General features: G+C 36.4%; 1 pseudogene; it reads left to right on the top strand.

Annotated features, from left to right (window-relative positions):
• The first annotated feature begins 825 nt into the window (after positions 1 to 825).
• On the top strand, positions 826 to 12,012 carry LOC130217557 (uncharacterized; annotated as a pseudogene).
• The last annotated feature ends 11,396 nt before the right edge of the window (positions 12,013 to 23,408 follow it).

Here is a 23,408-nt window from a genome sequence, read left to right on the forward strand (position 1 = left end):
GCTCAGTAGTCCCCAAAAAGGAAACACAATGCATTAAGAGGCATGACTGGATGCTTGGATGTGGTTATCCAAATTTGACTTATTTTGTTAATATATGAAGAGTTTAGATGCAAAATCCTCTAAATGCCGTCAGAATTTTCTCCTAAAATGAGCATTTTTTTTCAGCCTGTTCAGGGTATGTTCAGTTATTTCACTTTAAAGACAATGAAAATAACTTATTCTCACTATAAAAGTAAAATTACTCAGCATAAACACAGGAGTCTGAGAAGAAAGTTTAGAGGAAAATATCAAATGGCATTTAGAGGTTTTTGCATCTAAACGCTTCATATTTTGTAATGTATATAAACATGCATAGATACATATTGTCAGGGTTCTGTCTTATGTTTATTTAATTCTTAGCTTGTGACAGAACTCTGACACTCTTTTTGTTTTCTTTTCGTGAGTGCATTGGTTTGAGTTTGCTTGAACCATGTACTCTTTTCTGTGTTGTGAATGCAACAGAAGCAACTTGCATGTTTTCTGGAAGACAAATTAATGGCAATTGATTTTCAAATTCAAAAACTTTGAAATTTGTATATTTTTTTTATAAAAACTTTTTTTTTTTTATCTTCAGTGTTCAACGTCTTGTAAGTGAGCCCTTTTTACTTGTTCTGTAATGACCCCTTAAAATGTGTACTTTAGGGACACCCCTATGGGCTTACAGTCTTCAGAATAGGCTATAACATCTGATTCTAGTAGATTTTAGAATATAATTAAATAGTGTTCCATTTGTAGATAATCCACCCACTGGCAGCCTTTAGAATGGGTTTCATTGTGTGTGTTTTGAATGCAAGTCAGAAAGTATTTCACCCAGAGGGAGGAATTTGCACACGGTCCCTTATTACACAACTGCCGACCAGTAGCTACAACTAGCCTCAGCGCAGGCAGTAATAAGTTACAGGTAGGGTGGTTGTTTTTGAGTAAATCGGTTATGTTCGCGATACTGTAGGCTACCTGTGTTTTTGTTATACAATCATGCCATGTTATTACTTTCTAAGGAAGAATGGGGCAGCATGAAATGGTTAATCTGGGACAGTCATGAAGTGGGCGAAATGTGCATTTAAATACTTTATAAGTTTAATGACAAGGGTTAATATATGCCATAATGAGAAATAGGTATTAATGTGGACTGCTGGAGGTAATAGCATAAGTACATATTAGATATAAGCTATAAACCAGCTAGCTACAGAGATGGTACAATGTTCTGTACACAAACTCTCTCTCACACACATACATTCTCACGTACACACTTGTCAATCAATAGGCTCTCCTGGAAATTGGATGATAAGGTCAATGATAGGATTCTGACTAATGTTAAGGACATAAACCTGTCCTAAATGAGACAATGTTCCCATTTATTTTAAATTATGGTTATCTATTTGAGGAACAAAATATGTATTAAGTGTTGAAAATGTGTTTTAGAATTTTTTTTTCTTTCAAATATTTTTTTGTTGTCCCACAGTATTAAATATTTTTGAGAATATGGGGCAGTGCTCAAGTGGGAGAAATATGCATGGGAAAATTGCGAAAGTGTCCCAGATTGCAGCTTGTTGATTTAATTCTTGTTTCATATGTTGGTCCATACAAAGACCTACTGTAGCTCCACTGTCCTTTTTCAGTTATCAGAAATTTGTCATTTATCTGATTTCATGTTAAGCTTTTGCTTTGACATTCCTTTATTGTAAAGGAAGTGTAAAACCTAAATAGACAGTAAATAGATTAATCTACTTAATTTAGTGAGCGTATCATGATTGCCAACATGTTGTTAAACCCATAACACTTTACAATAACAGTACATGAATAATGATTTACAGTACTAATATGTAAACTAAACATTACTTTATTATGAACTAATAATGAGAAGGTGTGCGCTAATCAAGAACTAACTTTATCTACAATATGAGTTCATGTGTGAATAATGCAACCTTATTCAGTCCTGTAGCCAGCTTCTTTTTTTTCTATTTTGCCATTATTTGCCTCATTTTCTATTTAATTATGATGTTTAAATACTTATTTTAGTGATATTTTAAGCACAAACTCACTTTTTGATGAACCAAAAATATTTCCTACCATTTTGCCAAATTACTTTCCATACTATTTGATGTGTTCATTTACAAGTGTGCATTTAATTTGTAAGTTTTATATAACAGTTTTATAAATAGTTGATATTTTAAAATTTAGAATAAAGCAATATGAAAGGATTCTTATTTTTACATTAAATACAATGTTATTATAATCTATCATTAAATTGTTTTGGGGATCTTTTAAAACTTGTTTTAAATCAAAAACTGAAGCCTATACGCAAATAATAATCTGGCCAGTGCATTCAATTTGCCTCAGTCAGAATTTGGCCATTTGAATAATTCACATAATATTCAAACAAAATATTAATCCAACAGAAGATTCCTCTTGTTTTTAAAGCCTTTGATTTGTTAGTTTTAACAATTTATGATAGCTAAGAAATTAAACAATGGATAAATGAGCTTATATAGAGGACCAATTCTGGACCTTTGTCAGTGAAGCGTAGTTCTTTCGAACCACCTGAACCCCCCCTGGCTACAAGCCTGTTACTTGTTAGCAGTGATGTAAGTAAAGGTGCTATAAATCAATGCCTATACTTTATTAAGGAACGAGTAATCAAATGAGCTACTGTTTCCCCGTTATGACAGCAGCAGCGTCTCTCTCAGCCATTGGACCTCTCTTTCTCTGGGGTGTGTGCAGCGTTGCCAGATTGGAAATGTCAAAGTATCATACCAGAACCTCAAAATTATCGTATTTGGAGTAATCGTACACGAGTCAAACGGAGAGTGTACAGCTATTCTATAGACACATAGCGTTTTGTGCAAATTTGTGCAACAATGTGCAAATTACCACAATATGTTAAAAAAAACTAGGCATACCTTAAGCTACGGTCACACTGGGCTTTGTGTGTGCGAAATTCTGTCGTATGGGGCTGCGAAAAGGGGCGGGATTAAACAAGATGATTAGAAATTTAAAAAAGCTAGCGATTGCTTCATGTTTTAAATTTCTGCCCAGAGAGGTCCTGTTTTGATCCTCGATTGATCTCACGCAGTCAAGTGATGTGATTTTGCAGGTCAGAGTTTACCAAGCTTGAACTTTGCACCACAGCAACCTGCGAAACTTGACGCATGACCTTGCATTTCCGGTCTGACGCATTTGCGTGCATATGAATGGAAGTCTATGGGAAGAAAAGTCTAGTGTGACCGCAGCTTCAGTGGCAAGGTTCAAACTCCACCTCTGAGTTGCTGTTATCGAATGTTGCATGTTGAGGGATTCATTTTGCTATACAAATTGGATGCCGTCATGAACTACAAAATAGTGCTGGTTGGCTTGAAAGCAGTGCACCCTCCCAAATTTTGTTTAAAAAAAAAAACACGTTCACGTGATGAATTTGAATGGGAAAAATCAAGAACATCAAGGGAAAACTCCCCTGTCTTTCTCACCTTCCTTTACAGCACTAGTTGTTTTAACATTATTGCTTAAAAGGTCAACCTCAAACTGAAAACTACTGACATAACCACGGGCATGCGCAGCAGGAGCGTTAACTCGTGAGAGAGCCATTCTCCACGTTGATTGGCTGAGAAGAGGTAACATAAGATGAGATAGAAAACGTGCTTAACTCCACCTTTTCCTTACAGACAGTACATAAAAGATGCAGCTAGATCAATAAGAAGCCCGAAGATTACAACAAAATTTTTTTTAAATGCCATAAAATTCTGAAATTGTCGTACATTATAGGATTTTTCTCATTATTGATCGTACAGAGGTTAGAAAAATATCGTACAAATACGATAATTATCGTACATCTGGCAACAGTGTGTGTGCATGTCAGTGTTGCCAGATGTAGCCCATAAACTATCTAAAACCCGCCGAAATGCAAGAAGACCCGCCCAGTCATCTGGAAATCACGCTAAGTGGGGGGTGGGGTGTTGTAACGGTCCCCACGTTACAGGGGTAGGCGTTATGTTGCAAAACCGCCCAATTTTCCTATTGCCTGTGTCATTTTCCTATTGCCTGTGTCATTTTACACCCGCACAATTGTGTTCAAAACTGCCCGTGTGTGTGTGTGTGTTCGGAGTGGGGCAAGACACATAACCAACCAGCAATAATTGGTGTGTTTGTAAATGAGGTGTAACTGAGAACGTGATGATTGGCTTAGATAGAGGAGATTTCCATCATTTGTCAATCAGAGGCAGAGTACTGCCGGTGTTCACACAGACACACAATCAGTCACACACACCAACGACTAGGCATCAGAACGATGGAAAATCCAACAAATTCAAAGGTAGCTTTTGCAAACTGGAAATGTAAGCACTACTTTCTATTCATCTATTGTGTTTTATTGTGCAACTATAGTAGGCCTAATTATAATATTTATAATCATATGTTGAATTTGATGCTTGTCTCTTGCATTGTCCCACAACAACATTAAAATAGTGTAGATTAGTGTACAATGTTTTATATTTATTCTATAGTCATTTGACAAATTAGATTAAGTGATGCAATAGTTACTTCTTTTCTGGTAATTAGTTACTTATATAATTCTGGAACTCAGTTACAATTGTGAGCAGTAACTAGTAACTATATTACTTTAAAGAAACATGCCCAACACTGCTTGTTAGTACATGGTTGTTAATGAATGTATTAATTAACACTAGTTTAAACTGAATGTAACCAACATGAACTCATGAGCTAATAATATATGCTTATGTCTTGACTTTACTTGGAGGGGCACATTAGAATTAACTCATTCTTAACTACTCATGAACTCATTTTGATGTAGACAAAACACTTTTCTATGGACTTTCAATGTAGAAACTTACTAGAAATGTGTGCATACACATGTGTGTTAACACACAGGACTTCATGAATAATCAATGAGGTAATATATCCCAATTAAAGTGATCACAAAGATAACAGGTCATGAGTTCATGTTAGTAACATACCTAAACTTAAAGTGATAATTAAAACATTAGTTAGCAAACGTAACGAAATTAAGGTATTATTCACACATGGACTCATGGGACTCATGTTGTAGTTAAAATTATTTCTTGATTACATTTACATTACATCTCGCAGACACTTTTGTCCAGTGTGATTTACAATTGAGGAGGAATTTAGTGATTCAACAAGAAGAGGCAATGCATACAAGAAGTGCTACTTATACAAAGGAACTGTTTGTGCTCAGAGAATTTAGTGCTAGAGTTTTTTTTTTCTTTCTTTTTTGAGAGCAAGAGTGAGAGAGTATGTGTTTCTACAGGTGGTTTGTCAAGCCCATTCACATGTGTGAAGCACACTTCAAAAATGCCAATGTTTTTTGTGCATATTTATTTATTTTTTTATATGGAGTGATTGTAAAAATGTGTCTTGTGCAAATGTACAAAAAACTGGTGCAAGTGTCTGTTAAATTGTCAGTGGTTAGCACTGTCACCTCTCAACAAGAAGGTCACTGGTTCGAGTCCTGCCATGGCCAATTGGCATTTCACTGTGGAGTTTGTATGTTCTCTTCGTGTTTCCTCCATGCGCTCCGTTTTTCTCCACAGTCCAAAGACATTGATTATAGGTGAATTGGATGAACTAAATTGGCCGTGGCAGTGCAGTGGCGCAGTAGGTAGTGCTGTCGCCTCACAGCAAGAAGATCGCTTGTTCGAGCCTCGGCTGGGTCAGTTGGCATTTCTGTATGGAGTTTGCATGTTCTCCCTGTGTTCGCGTGCGTTTCCTCCAGGTGCTCCGGTATCCCCCACAGTACAAAGACATGTGGTACAGGTGAATTGGTTAGGCTAAATTGTCCGTAGTGTATGAGTGTGTATGGATGTTTCCCAGAGATGGCTTGCAGCTGGAAGGGCATCCGCTGCGTAAAATGTGCTGGATGATTTGGTGGTTCATTCCACTGTGGTGACCCCTGATAAACATGAGACCAAGCTGAAGGAGAATGAATGAATGAATAGCTGCAATACTTTTTTTTGTTTTCAATGGAATGGGAGTGTGGAGTACGAGTAAAGAAATGACAAAATGTGTGTGTTTATTTTCAGTTCTCTACTTATTTCATTGCAGATGTTCTAAAATAATAGTTTTTTTTTCTGTTGTGTGAATAGAAATGCTGCCAAACCAAGTGGGCAAACAATTGGGTCACCCCACATACTCCTTAACTGGATGGTTGGTAAGCAAGTTCTTTAAATGGCATAATCAGGTATTGGAGGAGAATGCGGTTAAATTATGCAACATTGAACCTAATAACACAGTTCTGGAGCTCTGTCATGGGCCAGGATTTGGTCTGCATTACGCCTCGCAGCTTCTCACGGCCCTGAAGGGAAACTGTTCGGTGTGGACCATTCACAATACATGCATGAAATGGCAAGCAAGCGCATGAAGGAGCAGATCTCCAGAGGAAAGCTTGTGCTGTATTGCAGTGATTTGATGTCTATGCGATAGAGGAAAACACTGTTGACAAAGTGTTTCACTGTAATTGTTATTACTTCTGGCCCGATATGAAGCAGGAGCCAGAGTGATTCACAGAGTGATGAAACCAGGTGAGAAACTTTTCTAAGATAAATGTTTTAGACAAAGACAAATTTGTTATGTTAGAGCAGTGTTGGGAACTTGAGAGCTTGCTTAGAGCTCAGTACATTGAGTATGTTTACAGGGACATCAGTACTCCAATTAAGGGTCTATCATGTAAACAGAGATTTTTGATTACCTTAATTCAGCTAATCAAAATTAAAGAGCCCCTACTTGAAATAGGATCATATTTTGGTTGTAAGGGTCTCCAGCAACAGACTAATATGCATGCAAGGTCAAAAACACTTTCATGGTCTTTTAATATGCATTTATTTTACCTAATTATCCCAGCGACTTCCATATAAATCGTTCAGTGATTCATTTGTTCCCAAACCCCTCCTTACCGCGAAGCTAATCTGCGCTGACTGGACCGATGACAGCCTGTTACGATTGGTCGACAGTGTTCAGCGCGAGACAGAGTGAAATGCACGTCTTATCAACAATATTGAAGTAGTCAGAGTGCATAGTGTATGTGTGAGCATACCTGCCACACTCCTGTTTTTCTCGGGAGTCTCCCTTATTTCAGACCCATCTCCAGCCACCCACCCATTTGTTATTATCACGGAATACTCCCGTAATTTCACCCCCCCCCCAACCGAGACACGCTTCATAGTAGTTATTAACACCATAGTACACATTTCCCAGTTCTCAACAGTGTTATCAGGGCCAGCGCGTTCATAGAGGTTACCTAGTTGGCCGCCATGGCCGGCAGAATAACCAGGGCGGCGTCAGCGAATCCCCTCGATCCTCACTTTCATCCGCGGACACCCATCCCCCTCTCTCCCGATCCTCACTTTCATCTGCGAACCGGTCACTTTCTTTTTTACTTTCGGGTTGAGGGCGTTCGCCTAGAGCACCATTTCAGCTGGCTCCGGCCCTGAGTGTTATTCAGACACCTCATCCCGAACCTAACCCCCCAGTCTCCTGGATTTTCAGGGACAGATGTTGGCAGGTATATGTGTGCAGTTAAACACCAGCATATTGCTCTAGTCTTAAGCATGACACACATTTAGTATTAATCCACACAGTGGCAAAAGCTGAACTATTCTGAACCTTGACCGCCGCACATGTGTAAGAACAGCTGACGATAGCCATAGCAACGACAAACAGCAGTGGAACGCAAGCTCACAAACGCATTTAAATTCGTAAACAAAGTGGCACGCGTCGCGTTTTCAACGGGGCGTTAAGACGTGATATGAGAATATAAAGAGTTAACCTGATACAGTACAAGCGGTTACAATTAACAGAACACAGTTAAATACATAATTTAGCAACCATTTTACTCGCACTTACTTACACTTGTGAAATGGAAGAAACTGATCCACTGATCCATGTACTGACAGTCCCTTAAATCAATAACATAAGTCTTATCTGATCCTTCCTTTAACAAACGGCTGATGAATTCTCCATTGTAAGCGTGTAGATTCCAGAAGCACTCGAACAGCACAAGGCTGGGCAATAATGCTGAGGTATTTTTGCAAAAATAAACCTCAACCACTGACTCTTCACAGTTTTATCTGGGTAGAGAAAGTAGCATTAACTTTCCCCTCACACTTCCAGTATATCCAGTTGAGACAGCATTGATTCAACCAGTGTCTGCTGACGTGTGTGTCTAGCCTCTTTTTCTTTGTGTACTGTGCTTGTGGACGGGACCGCAGATTTTAATTTTCCCAGGTTTGCGCACGCAACAACTGGGCAGGGCTTACGTTTCGTATCTACGTCACGCCGAATTGGCTAAAGACTCGTTATGAAGACGATTCATTTGAAGTACTCGGAGTCGACTCCTTTATAAATGAATCAATAGTTTTAAACACTTTCCACTTAAAGATTTAAGCCTTAGCTGGATATTTCACTTCACTTAGAACTGTGTAACACACTAATTGGAAGGTAATTCTCAAAAACCCATAACATGGGCTCTTTAACACAAATTAAGATGTGGAGTATTCCTATGTACACTAACTGACAAAAGGCTTGTCGTCAAGCCCAGTTATAAGAGCAAAAATAATAACTTGTTGATCATTTGGAAAAGTGGCAGAAGGTAGATTTTTTTTGGTTGAATCATCTGTTGAACTGCATCCCAATTATCACAAATACTGCAGAAGACGTACTTGAGCCTGCATGGACTCAAGATTCTCACAAATATCAGTCATGTTTGGTGAAGGAAAAATCATGGTTTTATTCACTATGGGGTGTGCCTAGATCTGTAGCGTGGATGGCAACATTAACAGCCTGAAGTATCAAGACATTTGTGCTGCCCATTACACTACAAACCACAGGAATGGGCAAATTCTTCAGCAGGATAGCACTGCTCTTCATACTTCAGCCTCCACATCAAAGTTCCTGAAAGCAAAGAAGGTCAAGGTGCTTCAGGATTGGCCAGCCCATTCACCAGACATGAACGTTGTTGAGCATGTCTGGGGTAAGATGAAGGAGAAGGCCTTGAAGATGAATCCAAAGAATCTTGATTAACACTGGGAGTACTGTCCTGCAGAGTTTACCTCCAACCCTAATTAAACACACCTGCCTTTAGCGTTCTAGGGATCTTGAAGACACTGCTTGGTGTCTTTGCTCAACACTTGGTGTCTTTGCTCAAAACTCTGTTGGACACCAGCCCTCCAGGGCAAAGTTTGCCCATCCCTGCTTTATATTCTATTAAGTGACAAGATTTTGTCAAAGCAAAGACAGACCTTGCTGTCCTAATTAAATAATTAAAAATCAAGGCATGATCATATTTTATTTTGGTAAAATAAGTCTAATCTAGAGGCCTTTGCTTTTCATAAAAGCCACTTCTGATATCAAATGATCAACTAGAAGTTTTTATTTATTGTTCCTTGCACTTGGATATTAACTTGGATAGGCGACAAGACTTTTGTTAGGTAGTGTACATGTAAGTGTACATGTAAGGTGTAGTGTACACCTTAATCAAACTATTACCATCATGTATGACTTTACCATACTTTTTTGGACATGATACACACATGGTCCACAGCAGTGGTTCGTTGTTTGACTCTGCATTCTCTGCATCTACCAATTCTGTACAGGACTACATCCAGACCGGCATCTCCTAGGCCACAGTATCATACACTATACATCACCAAACAAAGTTTTTAAAATGCTGCCTGGGACATGTGGATCTAAAAGTATAAATAAAAGTATACATCGCCTCTTGTCAGGTTAAAGTTGAGTGAGGTTTTTCATATTCAATAGGTTGTTCTCATCAGTCTTTCATATGAGATGTTAAACCAAGGTCCTGACTCTCTGCAGTTGTTAAAAGTCCAGGATGTCCCTTCGAAAAAGAGTAGGGGTTTATCCTGGCTAAATTTGTCCACTGGCCTCTGTCCATCATGGCCTCCAAACCATCCCCAAATCATAACTGGCTGCATCACTCTGTCTCCTCTCCAATAATCAGCTGGTCTGTGGTGTGCGGGCTGGCACAATATTGCTGCCGTCATGTCATCCAGGTGGATGCTGCACACTGGTAGTGGATGGAGAGATCCCCCCCCCCCCAAAATTTGTAAAGCGCTATCCAGAGTGTGCAGAAAAGTGCAACAAATTTTCCAGCAACAAATCAGAGCATGAGAACAAAAACTGAATTGATGAAACCAAGCTAACATTGATGTCAAGAGGGAACGCAAAGCTGTAATGTTGCATTTTCCAAATATTTGCAAAACATTATCAATTATTAAGGTCAGACATAATAAATAAATATCAAGCATATTTCACAAGCAAAAATCCCTCCATGGTTAGTGTATCTATTTTGAAAGTTGTACTAAAAGCTGCTTTGTTTACAGTTTGAATGTGTGTATCACAATTACAGTTTTCCTTTGTGGAATGAGAAAACAGACTATGCATCATAACCAATTCAGGGACTGGGGCCTTGTTTGACCAACTAGAGCCTTTTTTAGACATTTAAAATATTCTTACATTTTAAATTGCATAGATGGCTAATAAAATGTTTCATACTCAGCATAACATTGACAATGAATGTGTTTTAAGGTTTTATTATACTGTGTTTTGTACAGTCCCAAGCTGCATTAACAGAGAAAATCAAACACAACAAAAAACAGGATTGAGAGTACAAATAATGTCTGAGATTTTAGGACTTTTTTTTTTATATTTTTTGGATTATATAATAAAATAAACAAATAAAACAACTGATGCACAATTTCAAACAACATCTTGATTTTTTTCTTTCCCTCCAGATGGAATTATGGTCACGACTCTCAGGCTGGATAGTCTTAAAAGAACAGTTTCTAGGAGAATTCTCAATGGAAAAAATTTGGAATCCTGAGGTCTACATGGATGCGCTGCAGTCGTCCGGATTCACAGATGTTCGATTGGACGACAAAAGAGACAAACTAATCAATTTTCAAGCTATTTTTGCCACTGCTAAGGAAGTAATTTTTATTAATCAGGGCTTAAAATTAGCCTTGTCCAGAACAAGCTAATATTTTGGACAGGGGAGGTGAATGAAATCAGATAAATAACTTGATAAAATAGTGATTTGAAAAATAGTGAATAATAGTTATTTCTCATTTACTATAATCCCTCCAGGGCGGCATGTTCGATTGGACTACAAAAGAGACAAACTAATCAATTTTCAAGCTATTTTTGCCACTGCTAAGAAGTAAATTTTTATTAATCAGGGTTTAAAATTAGCCTTGTCCAGAACAAGCTAATATTTTGGACAGGGGAGGTGAATGAAATCAGATAAATAACTTGATAAAATAGTGATTGAAAAATAGTGATAATAGTTATTTCTCATTTACTATAATCCCTCCAGGGCGGCACGTGGGCTCAGTAGTTAGCACTGTCACCTCACAGCAAAAAGGTTGCTGGTTCCAGCCCTGCCTGGGCCACTTGGCATTTTTGTGTGGAGTTTGCATGTTCTCCCCGGGTTGGCGTGGGTTTCCCCCACAGTCCAAAGACATGCGCAATAGGTGAATTGAATAATGGGCTGTAGTGTATGAGTGCCTGCTTGATGTGAGAGTGTATGGGTGTTCCCAGTACTGGGTTGCAGCTGGAAGGGCATACGCTGTGTAAAACATATGCTGCAATAGTGGGCGGTTCATTCTGCTGTGGTGACCTCTGATAAATAAGGAACTAAGCTGAAGGAAAATAAATGATTGAATATGATCCCTCCCTCCAACAAATACGATCTTTACTGTCCGATTAGTTTCCTGTCGGGGTGAATGAGGCGAAAGGTTGGTTATTTATTATGCTTGTCAATCTTATGCTTAAATCAGCAGGAAACAGATGCAAGTGCTTTTACAGATATGTATGTATGTACATATTCTTGTTAATATGTCATTACAGGGCTATCTGGAATCCTTGATTCTGTTTGGTCAGTTAGTGAAATTCTATGGTATGTTCTTTCGATATTGCAACCACTGAATAACCCAAGCTCACCCGGGTACTACAAATGATCTTGATCATTAGTGGATATGTTTCACATATACACTGTAAAAATAATGCTGGTTCCACACAATCGATTTGTGTTAGGACAACATGAAGGAAATTAGCGTTACCTTATTAGTTTTTACAAATTTAAGTGCATTGAAACATAAACAACAAAAAGTTGTCGCAAAAAAAAAAAAAAATGTTTCAGTTCTTTTTAAATAAGTAGTTTGAACAAACAGTAAACATTATTTTTTGAGTGTGTTTGTCCTGCAGCAGTTTTTGACTGCTGGGCACCATCTGTGACTGAATAGTATGTAGGCTAATTTAGTGAATCCATCAGCTCTATTCAACCACAGGAATTATACTTGTTGAAGAAAAAAAAAAAAAACATTGATTCAAGTTAAGTACTAATATTTCAATGTTTAATCAACATCATCTGTTCATGTTAAATCAAGGTTTCAGCCAATCAAGGTTTAACATCCTCCAGTGTTGAGATAATGTGGTGTTATCACATGGAACTACTGTCCAGAATTAAATCATGTTTAACTATGACTATTTTGAATGCACTTACTGAGCTGCTTATATAGCAATTAAACAAAGTATTTTGATTTCTGTCATGTAGTTTGCTTCATTTTTTGTGCCATTCTCACAGTGCATTATGGGTATTTTCTATACTTTATATACTAAATTAATTTGGAAAGAGCTGTGCTGTTCTAGGAGGATGTTTATGGATTGTTGTGACCAAACAGAAGCTTTAGAAGGCATTTTAGAATGACACAACAACATTCAGATGTTTTACAATGTGGACGCTGATGGTACGCTGATTTGTCCATTAATGCTGTCCCATTGTGCCCATTATTTTTGTAAATCACATGCTTTTTGATCGCATGCTAGAATTTATTCTGTGTGTCCATTTAGTTTTTACCTTATTGGATAAGTATTATCCTACTTTAAAATTTTTGCACATCTTGGCGTTACACAAAGGAATATAAAATTAAGTAGCTACTGTGTGAATTAAGTACTAGTATCTAATGAGCAGTATTGGGAAAGTTACTTTGAAAGTAATACACTACAATATTGAGTTACTCTCCAAAAAAGTAAACTAGTAGCATTACTTAGTTACTTTTATGGAAAGTAATGAGTTACAATAATTTTGAGTTACTTTTTTCTACCTGCCTCTTTTTATTTTTTTATATTTTTTATATTGGAGCTCTGCATTTAACGACACAATGTATAACATACACCTTCATACCTTTTTAAAAAATTCTAATAATAAAAATAGAATAATGTTACCTTCTGAGAACTTTCTGACGCCATACATGCTGTATATACAGATTAATGAAGTTGATAGCAATGTTTTTGCTACAGTAAGTTTGTATGTTGTCTTATTAGTTCAGTAAAATTACTGTCCATTGAGACAATCCCCTTTTCTTCCATGTGTTCAAATAATGAGAATACTTCCATCACAGAAATGAAAAGCTCTGCCGTCTTGGTTTCTGTCTTTCCCACATGCAACTCATTCTCTCATGAGTGTGCTGCAACATGATTACACTAATTGATTTGCCATATTACCCATTTGACAAACAAGAACAATTATGCAAAATCCAACAGCCAGGTGATCACATTTAGTTTGTATTTTGTACTTTCCAGTGCTCAGAATTTAAATACCAAAACCACCGTATCCGGAGATGGCACAACATATCCAGAGAAATTAATCACTGAACATGCAATCTAGTATGAAGGACAGGAGTGTCAGTTAGAAATAAAAGAAGAATCAAATGATCAATTTAATAGTTGAATCAAAGCGAATAATTTCAGTATTGGTATTTGGTTAAGTTCAGGTCTTTGGCACTGTGCTGCAATAGTTTATGAGCTGCCCAACAAAAGTTGGCTATAATGACCGCATGCTTTTAATTTTTTGGCCTGACCACAGTAACATCACACCTCAACTGTAAAACTTTTTTTATACAGACAGTTATAGTTTTAATTCAGATAATAATTTATATCCCTGAAATTAGCTAAAGCTAATAAATCCTCCACAAACTGTCTCCAAACACGTTCCGGTGTACTCTTACATTTGAGTGCTTCGCTGATCTTTAAATTCCCGCTCAAATAGCTATTTTCTCTCTGCCCAATGACATTTGCACGTTTCATTTTATAGCTTGGCTTGAATGCCGCAGTCACACTAGAGTTTGTGCATGCAAAATTCTGTAGTATGGCGCTGCGAAAATAGGCGGGATTAAACACGATGTTTAGACATTTAAAAAAGCAAGCGATTGGTCCATGTTTTAAATTTCAGTACAGAAAGGTCATGTTTTGATCTTCCATTGGTCTCACACAATCATGTGATGCGATTTTGCAGGTCAGAGTTCACCAAGCTTGAACTTTCCAACATAGCCAACTGCCAAACTAGCGTTTCCAGTCTGATGCATTCGCGTGTGTATGAATTGAAGTCTATGGGGAGAAAAGTGCAGTGTGCACAGCTTGAGGCGAAAGTTGAGGGGGTTGCTGCGACATGTGGACTTTCCAATTTTTACTCGATTTATTTTCAACTCAAGAAAAGCAAGTGGCAAAAGCAATTTGTCAAATACCTTTTTAAAAGGGTATTTAAATTGTGCTTTTAAATGCATTTAAAATGATCTATAAATATGTTTTTATTGTTTGATTAATCAGAGTTTTAAAACATGAATGAAATAAGTCTCTATAAAATTATATATTTATTAATACATTTAAAAGTAATTTTTTAAATGCATTGTTTCATTAATGAGATTTAAAAAACACGTTTAAATATGTCTTTTTATTTGTCCATTATTTATTCATTTAAATTGTGATTTATTTATATGCATTTTTATGCTTCAATTATAATTGATAATTTGATTCTTTATCGTATCTTATTTCTAACTGGCACTCCTTGTCCTCCATAATCCAGAAGGACAAGGTATATTAATTGCTTAAGTACATACGTCTTAATAAAAATATTTTTTGAAAAGCGCAGCATCGGGTACCCAATGGCAAAATAAATCGTGCTAGAGACACGAAAATGATTTCCTCTTGAAATACATTGGATGGAAATTCGTGCAGGGTGGCACGAAAAAAAGAGGGAAATTCGTGCCCATGAACACGAATCAATAGATTATATTTCGTGACTATTTCACGAACTGCCGTGAGACTAGGTTGACGTCTCTTAGCTCCCAACTCAAGCTTATTATCATTGCAGATCTCAACCACTGCGGGGAGCCAGTGCTTTTTTATTATTCAGTCCTCTCTCCCTAAATTCATTTTATACGTATTGCCGGTGATAAGAACATCGTAAATGATCTAAAAGTGCAAATTGTCATTCAGTTCAGTAGTAATCAAACCATACATTTATGAAACTAATAACTTTATTAAATCATTCTTTATCACATGTATACAGAAATATGAAAATATTTACATCCAGAATAGTCTGTTGTACAAAGATCTTAAAATTTCAATATAAAAATTACATTTTAATATACATTTAATATAAAAAGAATAGAAATCAATAAGGATAAAAAAGGTATAGCATGCTAGATCAGAGGTAGTTATATTTTACAACACAATAGCTAGCCTACTTTACAATCTGTAAAAGATCCGGACCAAGCTTTATTACAACCTAATCAAATCACTCAGTTCTTTTCATATTTTCAGTTTATAGCATGTTCAATATATATTCACGTTTTCATTTATGAAGAATAAAAAAGAAATACAATGTTGTGAGGCTCAAACATACTCTATGCAAGTGCAGAAGTGCTAATGCTTCTAGCTACGCAAGCTTGATTTTTAGTATTTAGATATTTCTTGTATTGCATTCTCAGAGTTCCTCTCAGGTTATGGTTTGAATTCAATCCAGTTCAATTAATCTTTATTTCTATAGCGCTTTTACAATGCAGAGTGTGTCAAAGCAGTTTAACATAGAAGTTGTAGTAGATTGTGTCAGTAGAGTTTTCAGAGTTGAAGTTCAATTTTCTAAATTACCACAATGAAACATTTTTGTATAGAACATCTTTCCTGGTGGAACAGCAGTAGATAATTACAACAATGGAACATTTTTGTACAGAATAACATCTTTCTTGGTGGAATAACAGTAGGAGACAAATCAATCAGATAAAATTAGTCGTCAACATGTTTATAGCTTGCTATCTGAATCATGACATTTCTTACCTCAGTTGCCAAGCTTGCCTTCTTCCTCACTTGCATATTCAAACTTTGTTGCAAACACATGCAGATATGAATATATTCTTTTAAATACATGTTCCAAAAAGCTTGTTTTCACAGTGATGCCACAGAAGAGCTATTTCTGGTTCCCCAAAACTCACCAGTGTTCCTTTTCTTATTAAAAGATAAAAATTTCCTGGTCTAAAAATTATTTTCGTAACATAAAGAACATTTTTATACCATAAAGAAAGGTTTTTTATGGAACAATTAGCGTCGATAAAGAACCTTCATTTTTAAAAGTGTGTAGGGATCAATATTTACTGGTGTATATTATGATCAGTGTGACCTGATTAAAGCATTCCAGGGTTTAGACATGCGAAAATCCCTTTAGAATATCTGGCAACTGATCAGTGTGCAGCTTGGACATTCTTCTAAGCATCTCCCATTAAAGACAATGTTTAAAATGATGTTAAAAATAAGTTTGGATGATTTTGTCCTTTAATGTATGTCATTGTGGTCTGTATGATTTAAATGTGATCACAGTGAAGTTTTGTTTAAAAGGAACGTACGTAATCGTCCAGGTAGTTTGCACAGTTCTTCAGGCACTGCCTCAGACACGGAGGGAGGTTCATTCTGAGGGTCGGGCAGAGTTGGGGAGCAGACTGAAGGTTTGTTTCCATTACAGCCATGCTAAAGATTGGAAGAATGATTTGGAATTACATCTTTAACAGTGTACATATTTTCAAAAAGTCATGTCTCAATAACAATGCATTTATATGAATAAAGCAGAAACTACAATGTCTCATAGCTAGATCTCAAAACAGTAAAAGTGAAAGTAAATTTGAGACAGTTTTTATTTTCAGTTTTGCATTGCTTACTAAACTGTGAATAAAATAATTGTGCCTTAAAATTTGCACTGATATTTTATTTATTATGTTTTGTGATGACATCTGAGAGTTATTATATATAAATAAAAACTGTCCTTTCTTTGTTTTGTGTGATTTTTAAGTTACTGGAGTATATTGCTATTAAGAAACAAATAAAAGCATTGACTATACTATCTAAAATGTTTTCTAGTACCACATACTGTACTTTTTCAGTGAGCGTGTTGTGTGTATCAGAGAACTTACCTTTATTAAAGGTGGCGGTGAAGAGGCGTCACTCATGTTCTTTAACCTTGACTTGACACACTCTTCTAAAAAATGCGCTACGATAATATTAACCGATTATAATATCAGTAAATGGTCAATATATACACACCAAAAAAATCATGTAGAGTAGTGAAAAGTCGTAATCTTGCTCAGCGGACCTTTTGCTTTTCTTAAGCGCCTGCAATATACAGAATCCTTCCGGGAAATGAAAACGAAAGAGAACCGATGTCTGTCAGACTGTGTGCACTAATCTCTCAAACACTGCAGGGAAAGATCGAGTATGACTCTCAAGCGGCTTGTCTGGTGTTTCCTGAAAGCCCAGAAAGATTGAATGAATTTAATGCGAAGAAAACAAGGATGTTTTATTAGGCTTTAAAGTTTCTATATTAGTTTCCAATTTATCAAACGGTTTCTATATTACCTACTGTAAAGCGTGAGCTCTGCAAAACAATAAAGATTGCCTGTTTTATATATGTGTTATATGCACTTATCAAATGTAGGATGAGGAGCGTTTTACGCAATAGTTTATTGTAATAAGGCGCCCCTAAGAACGTGAGGGCTTATTAACCACATAATTTGAATGAAGGATGGATTAATAATAATAATAATAATAATAATATAATATAATAATATAATATTATTATTATTAAATTATTATTATATTAATAATAATTTATTATTAATTATTATTATACATTTTTATTTGTTTTAATTAGACTTTTTATTTATACTTATACTTTACATAATGTATGAAAATCAAAATAATGTATTACTGTCAGTTTTCAAAAGGAAAACCAAAAGCAAGCAATGAAACATTATTTATTTAACAAAAAGTGAGGAAATCAAACAGTCAAAGTCAGCCTTCTTCTGGACGACACAGAATTTGAACAACCAGAAAATACTCCTCCAAAAACAGGCCTCCAATATTCAGAGAGGAGATGACAGACCACAACTCAAGGCTGATGAGATATGATTTTTTTTTAAGCAAGTTCCAAAAAGCCTGTTTTCACAATGATGTCACAGAAGAACTATTTCTGGTTCCCCCAAAAAAACACGAAGAACCTTTTTTAACAGTTTGTACTAATAAAGAACCTTCATTTTAATATAGCAGGGGTGCCCAGTTCTTTTTCAGGAGATCTACGGAGTTTAGCTGCAACCTTTATCAAGCATATAACAGTCCTGTGATCCACAGGACTCTCCAAAGAGTAGGCTCTCTCATATAGGCTGCAGACAGAGCAGAGATGCAGCAAAATGTCTTTACGACACAGAGACAAGACGCGATGATAGACAAGAGTACAGTTTCTACAGCTATAAGTTACAGACATACAGTATTATACTTTTACTGTAGTAAAGACTAAGGTGCATAACATTATTTACTACAGTTTATAAGTTTACAATAGTTAATACTATAGTATGCTGTAGCATTAATTAACATAGATATATAAAAGGGTTGGACAGCATTAATTAACATAGATATATAAAAGGGTTGGACAATGAAACTGAAACACTGCTGGCCAATTTAGTGTTGGGAGTTTTATGGCTAAATTTTACCAACCCAGTGGCCTTTGTTGCTTGCACATTCCACCAATAAGAGCAGAGTAATGGCACAGTTTTGCTTAAAATATTGCAATGCACAAAATTACGGGGGACAAATCAGAGTTCAATAGAGGCCATATTGTTGGTGCGCATCTTGTTGGCACTCCGATCTCTCAGGCTGCACTGAATCAAGAATGGTTATTCCTACTCAATATCAACACATGGGCTCAGGACTACTTTGGCAAACCTTTGTTAAGTACCACAATACGTAGTTACTTCCACAACTGTTATGTGCCAAAATGAAGCTCTATGTTAACAGTGTCCAGAACCGCTGTCGACTTCTCTGGGCTTGGAGGCATCTGGGATGGATATCACACAGTGGAAATGTACTGTGGTCAGATGAATCAGTATTTCAGGTATTTTTAAATTTATTTTTTAATTTTTTAGAAGAAATGGATGCCGTGGGGTCCAGATCAAGAAAAAGAGCATCTATACTGTTACCAGCAAGTCCTGGCTGGAGAGAAAGAGGATACAAGTACTGTATTTCACTGACTGCCTGCAATCCTGACCTGTCTTCAATAGAGATTGTGTGGCGCATTTTGAAGCGCAAAATGTGACAACAGAGACACTGTACTGTTGCCCACCTTAGGACTTGTTGCAAGAAGAATGGGACCAATTTACACCTGAAACACTTCATCACTTGGTGTCTTCAGTCCCTAAACATCTTTTACTGTAAGTGCAATTCAAAGATACAAATAATTTGGGGAAAATGAATCAAAAACTACAGAAACCTGTTAGTTAATGGATATTTTTTTAACACTGTAGCCAATATTTCTGGAAAGTACAAAGCCCTGAATGGCTTAGCTCCCCAATATTTGAGAAAGCTCCCATAGTCTACTAGCTGAATTGTTTCTGGACAATTGATTATTTCTAGAATATCAAAATTGACTGCAGGTGGCAGATCCTTCTCACACTGTATCTGGCACCTAAAGTCTCAGCCTTTCTTAGTACAGTTCAGAAGGCAGACACTCTCTTTCAGCATAGCAAGTTGGATATGTCCGACTGCATTTTGTGTGTAAGATAATCGCTACAGGGCAGGACACCGCAGACAACTTCTGTTCTTTTTTGCTGTACTGCTGACCGCCTACCTCCATATGGACAACTTTCCGGCACAATCAGTTTGCTTGGTATCTTGCCTGGCACTGTAAAATTATTTGATGACTCAGTTTGTTGTATTGACATAATTCTTAATAATAAAAAAAAAACTACTTAATAAAGTTTTTTCAACTTAAAATGTTTAGTTGACAGAGTTAAATTGTTATTTCAGTTTTAATAGGTTAACTTACATTATCAAGTTAGCATAACTTGCAAAGTTTAGTTTCCTTCAGCTCAGTTCTTTATTTATCAGGGTTCGCAACAGCAGAATGAACTGCTAACTATTCCAGTATATGTTTTTCGCAGCGCATGCCCTCCCAGACGCAACCCAGCACTGGGAAATACCTATACACTAAGGCCAATTTTGTTTACCCAATTCACCTGTGACTGTTGGAGAAACCAGAGCACACAGGAAGAAATCCACGCAAACACTATGAGAAAATGCAAACACGAGAAAACTCCATACAGAAATGACTGGCCCAACCGGGACTCAAACCAGTGAACTTCTTGCTGTGAGGTGACAGCACTAACCACTGAGCCACCGTGCCGCCTAGTTAAAATACATTAACTTACATTTTCAAGTTCATCTAGGACATTTTCTCAATAAGAACCAGACAACGAAATACATTACACATTTTATTTAAAGAGCCCATATTATACATGAAATAGGGTCATATTTTGGTTGTAAGGGTCTCCAACAACAGTCTAATATGCATGCAAGGTCAAAAAAACACTTTCATGGTCTTATAATCTGCATTTATTTTTACCTAATTATCCCAGCGACTGCCATATGAATCGCTCAGCATTTGTTCCCAAACCCCTCCTCAGCGCGAAGCTAATCTGCGCTGATTGGACCGATGACAGCCTGCTGCGATTGGTCGACACGGACAAGGCTTCAGCGCGAGACAGAGTGAAATGCCCAGCTGCTAATCAACAATATAAAAGTAGTCACAGTGCATACACGCTTCATAGTGGATTTTGGCTGCCAGTGGGTGAATGTAAACACAGACGATGGACTAGAAAATACTGACGACTAACTATTTTATTGAGCAAAAAGTCCAAGAACTGGCGAGGAGATCTAGCCTGTCACAGTCTTCTTGCTCTTTTCACACACACACACACACACCACACACACACACACACACACACACACACACACACACACACACACCACTAAAGCTGAAAGACGTAAACACAACATGAGGACACCAAATCTTATTTACCTACATATCATTACTTGCAAAATGGCACTACTTCAGCGCTTAGTGTTGTATGACAGTTCAATTCATTGACTGGTTGTGTTAGCAGTACTTGCAGCTCCATGGCAAATGCCCGCACTGCTTGAAGTAATTATATGAGGGTAAAAAAAGTCAACAAACACACATTAAAAAAAAATTGTGTGCACAATCAAGAAATAAAAATTTATTGATTTTTTAAAAAAATATTTGTCGACTGTTTGCACATGACAGGAGATATTTCTTAGGGACATTCTATCAGAAAAGTACATTTTCAGTCCCTGAAATAAATACAGTGAATTAAATGTATTTAATCCAAGGAATTTTTCAAATGGACTGATGGTTGATTTCTGTGAGTTGTTCTGTAAGAGAATATGTCATTTATTTAGTTTTCAGAATTTTTTCTTAATTAAAAGCACTTTACAAATTTGCACCCATTACTGTCCTTGTCCTCAGCCCAATTGAACCAATACATCTACAATTGTTTTGTTATGCAAAAAATTGTTATTTAGAAAAAACAAAAAACTTAGTAGTAAGTAGTAAATTGTAAGTAATAGCAAGTTTAAGTTGTTATCGTTTACGTCAATTGATTTAAAAACATGAAATTATAAATAAATTCTACAAATAAATACTATTTTATAATTGTCCCCATGTTTCTGTCAGTCCTGTCACATTTTGCATTAAATTTAACATAAAATGCGTTACATGTTAAAGGATATGACTCAGAAGTGACATCATTTAATGAATGGGAAGCTGACCGTCATCAAGGATGCATTCTATTCATTAAATTGTATTTTATGCTTGTTTTTGTATGACTTTTTGAGGATGACAAGCTTAAGTCAGGCCCTATCACATTTTCTATAAGTGAAAATGTACGTTTCTGGTAGAATGTGCTCTTAAATCTCAGCAAAAACACACTTACACACACACACACACACACACACATAAATAATATAAAAAACAGTAAAAAAAAAAAAAAAAAGGCCTGGCCTCTGGGAGTGAGCTACAATCTTCATTATGAGAAAATCGCATTTAGGTGAACCATTGTAAATATTTGGTCTTAAATGTGTGTACTATACATTTATGAATGGAAGTACCTGTAAAATCTTTCCTTTAGTAAGTCAGCCTGCCCTCTAGGAATATACTACGACATTTAAAATGAAAAAAGTACATTTAAAAAAATTACTGAAAATAATGTAAATAAATGGGAGATGGTAAAATAAAAGAGAGATGATAATGAAATCTTACCTGTAGTAAGTTAGTCAGGGAACTAGAAAACAATTTTTAACCATATTGAGATATTTAAAATTCAAATCTAAAACTAACTTTACCAAGCTTTATGTGGCCAAAGATTACAGTGTAGGCCAAGGCTAATTTTACCATATGGGCTTTTTTAGATACAAACGAGTGTATGGTAACAGACATGGCCAATAATAATTCAAACAGCCAGTTATGCCTTCACCACATGATTAAAAAAAATGGAATACTATCATAAAGGAAATTCACGCTAAATGTAAACCTAAAATTGTGTTATTTCATTCATTCATTTTCCTTCAGCTTAGTCCCTTTATTAATCAGGGGTTGCCACAGCAGAATGAACCGCAACTTACCCAACATATGTTTTACACAGCAGATGCTCTTCCAGCTGCAACCCAGTACTAGTAAAATCCATACACACTCATTCACATTATAATCATTACATATACTCTGGCCAATTTTGTTTATTTAATTCACCTAAACACATGTCTTTTGGACAGTTCTGTGTGAACTCCACGCAGAAATGCAAACTGACCCAGCCGGGACTCGAACCAACAACCTTCTAGCTATGAGGCGGCAATGCTAACCACTGTGCCACCGTGTCACCAATTGCTATTTTTACAAACGAAAACCCACAGCAAATGTGGAAAGTTATTGCGTATCATATTTAAAGTCCCCATGAAATCAATACTAACCATATGATTTTGTTAACTCACATTTTTGTGGTAAACAATTCATCTTTACATGTAATTAAAAGAAAAAAAAAGTTTGCCCTTGTAATCTTTAATGGAAATCTAAAAATGCAATTCCTGTTTTTTATTTATTTATTCATTTTTTTTTTTTTTTTTTACAGTTAAATAGTCAGATTATGTAGGGGGAG

This window comes from Danio aesculapii, chromosome 23 (assembly GCF_903798145.1).
Source record: "Danio aesculapii chromosome 23, fDanAes4.1, whole genome shotgun sequence".
Lineage (NCBI taxonomy): Eukaryota > Metazoa > Chordata > Actinopteri > Cypriniformes > Danionidae > Danio > Danio aesculapii.